Consider the following 3,020-nt stretch of genomic DNA (forward strand, 5'->3'; position numbering starts at 1 on the left):
TCACACCTGCACTCACACCACACCTCACACCTGACCACACACCTCACCTCACACCACACCTCACACCACACCTCACACCTGACCACACACCTCACACCTCACCTCACACCTCACACCTGCACTCACACCTCACACCTCACCTCACACCTGACCACACACCTCACACCACACCTCACACCTGACCACACACCTCACCTCACACCACACCTCACACCTGACCACACACCTCACCTCACACCTGCACTCACACCTCACCTCACACCTCACCTCACACCTCACACCTCACCTCACACCACACCTCACACCTGACCACACACCTCACACCTCACCTCACACCTCACACCTGCACTCACACCTCACACCTCACCTCACACCTGACCACACACCTCACACCACACCTCACACCTGACCACACACCTCACCTCACACCACACCTCACACCTGACCACACACCTCACCTCACACCACACCTCACACCTGCACTCACACCTCACCTCACACCTCACCTCACACCTGACCGTCGAGTTTCCACCTGACAGAGGCTTCACTCAGACATTTTCATCATAATCACTGAGCAACACGAGAGAAAATCCTGTTTATATTCCGTCTGAAAGAGACTCTAAACTCCACAGTGCAGGTGAGAGGAAACCAGGTAGAGACGAGACACTGCAGGTAGAAATGATGATTTTTCAGACTTTTTGATAAAATTGCTATAATCTATAAACACATCTTCTTTTAAACTGTAGTAATAAAAATACAAACACAAACATGTTTTCATTCACTGCATTATGTGAAACAACAAATTTAAAGAAGGTCCTAAAGAAGAAGCTTTAAGCTCCGCCCACTTCACAACCACGTCATGTCACGTGATATACATAACGTGCCATTATGATACACAGGTCGATGTTCACGCTGACTGGAGCACAAACACCTTCCTGGGTTTATAAAATCAGCTTTCAGAAGTAAAACTCACAAAATGCTGATTATTGTTGAATTTATGTTCAATAAAAGAATTTTTATAAAAGCAGGGTATTTTCTTAATTAAACAATAAAGAAATAAATTTTAAATAAAGTGTTCTCTGAAAGTCTCTTGAGAATCACAGTAAAATAAATATTTTAATTTTAATTCAATTTAATTCTAACATCCAAACACTTTTTCCTGTTTACTAAGTATGCAAATATATGCATATTTAATTATAAGAAGCTGTATTTGCATAAACAAATAAACAAATAAACAAACAAACAAAAATACTTGTAAGAAAATCAGTGATGAGGATTAAGTGTGATGTTTATTGTTCAAATTCACTTAATGTGTGGATTTTTACTAATAACGTCAGAAGCAGAAGCATTAAAATAATTCACACCGTGGAACGAACACACACACACACATACACACACATACACACACACACACACACACACACACACACGTAAGCAGTAATTCTACACTACGCAATTCTCTCACTGCTCACACAATGAAGGCGTTAAAATCACCGCGCATCTCTCACATCACACACACACACACACACACACACACACACCATCATCATCATCATCATCATCAACGACAAACCCTGCTGAGGATTTAATACCAAAATCCTCTCCCCACATCTGTCACTGTCCGAATCCCTCCATCCTGAGACACACACACACACAACTCCGCACGGAAGAACTCTACATGTGCACCACACATTAATTACCACCTGATATTAAACTGCACACACACACACACACACACACACACACAGCGGATAAATATCTGAATCTGCGTTCAAGCGATAAAATGATGTTGGTGACACACAGACTGCGCACTAACCCCCGACACCACACTAATCCCAGCCTACACACTCACTCAGCATTTATACAACACACACACACACACACACACACTCCTGTTGGATTTTGACATAAACATGAGCAATGACTGTAAACATGAGCAGAAATCAGAGCCTGTATTTTATTAAAAACATCCTACCGCTGACTGGCGCGAGGCTGGACGACGAGCTGGAGGAGCACACGGATGAATGAAACCGTGATGTGATGGAGAGAGAGAGAGAGAGAGGGATGGGGAGAGAGAGAGGGAGAGAGGGAGAGAGCGGGATGGGGAGAGAGGGAGAGAGAGGGAGGGATGGAGACAGAGAGAGAGAGGGAGAGAGACAGACAGAGAGAGAGAGGGATGGAGAGAGAGAGAGAGAGAGAGACAGGGAGAGAGAGAGAGGGATGAAAAGAGAGAGAGAGAGAGATGGAGAGAGAGGGAGAGAGAGATGAAATTTCAGACTAGTTTTTTCTCCATGATCAGAACTGAATGAAGAGAATCAGAAGTTCACTGCAGCAGATTGGTGTTCTGTTTAAATCCATCATCCGGATGAGGGCTGTTGCTAGGATCGCCAGACATGACCACGCCCCCTTATGGCAACGTCATTCAACAGCTTTCTACACAAACCCATAAATTCCATCTTGTTATTTTAGTTAAAAAAAAAAATTAACATACATATAAAGATTTTGATAGTAAAGAATCAGTAAACTCAGAAACCTGTATCTGATGATCATCACTGAAAAGTTTCATATTCTCTTACACGACGTCACAACGAAAAGCGGGATGATAAAGTTCATCATTCATCATCAGTCACGCTGGCAGCGGATCCGGAGTGAGTCTATGCCGGGAACACCGGGCGTGAGGCGGATTACACCCTGGATGGAATTTAGGAATTTAGCTTCACTATCAACACTGACATGTTTTTTGGGAGAAAACCGGAGAACCCAGAAGAAACCTACTTTCCCAAGGGGAGAATATTTGAAACTTCACAAAGACAGTAACCTGAGATCAGGATGGAACTGTGAGAAGATGACGTGTACCACCGCGTCGCCCCAAAATGAACTGATAGAGTTATTCCAGCTAAACTCCATGACTCTGCTGTCCACCTGTTGAATTCAGAAAGAAGAAAATCAAATGCACACATCTACTTCATCATAGCGCTGTTCTTCAGTCTTCTCCACGATGGACCAGTGTTTTTCTTCCA

The 3,020-nt window shown here is 43.6% G+C and overlaps 1 protein-coding gene across 2 annotated transcripts in view; it reads right to left on the minus strand.

Moving 5' to 3' along the window:
* The window catches only part of LOC113523797 (protein phosphatase 1 regulatory subunit 29), an 80,449-nt gene extending 78,325 nt beyond the window's left edge, over positions 1–2,124 (minus strand). For both annotated transcript variants that reach the window (XM_034310108.2, XM_053239358.1), the window contains exon 1: positions 1,976–2,124. The gene's annotated coding sequence lies outside the window, so the exon portion shown is untranslated. The remainder of the gene's footprint in view (positions 1–1,975) is intronic.
* Between the last annotated feature and the right edge of the window lie 896 nt (positions 2,125–3,020).

The sequence above is a fragment of the Pangasianodon hypophthalmus genome, chromosome 13, assembly GCF_027358585.1.
Source record: "Pangasianodon hypophthalmus isolate fPanHyp1 chromosome 13, fPanHyp1.pri, whole genome shotgun sequence".
Classification (NCBI taxonomy): Eukaryota; Metazoa; Chordata; class Actinopteri; order Siluriformes; family Pangasiidae; genus Pangasianodon; species Pangasianodon hypophthalmus.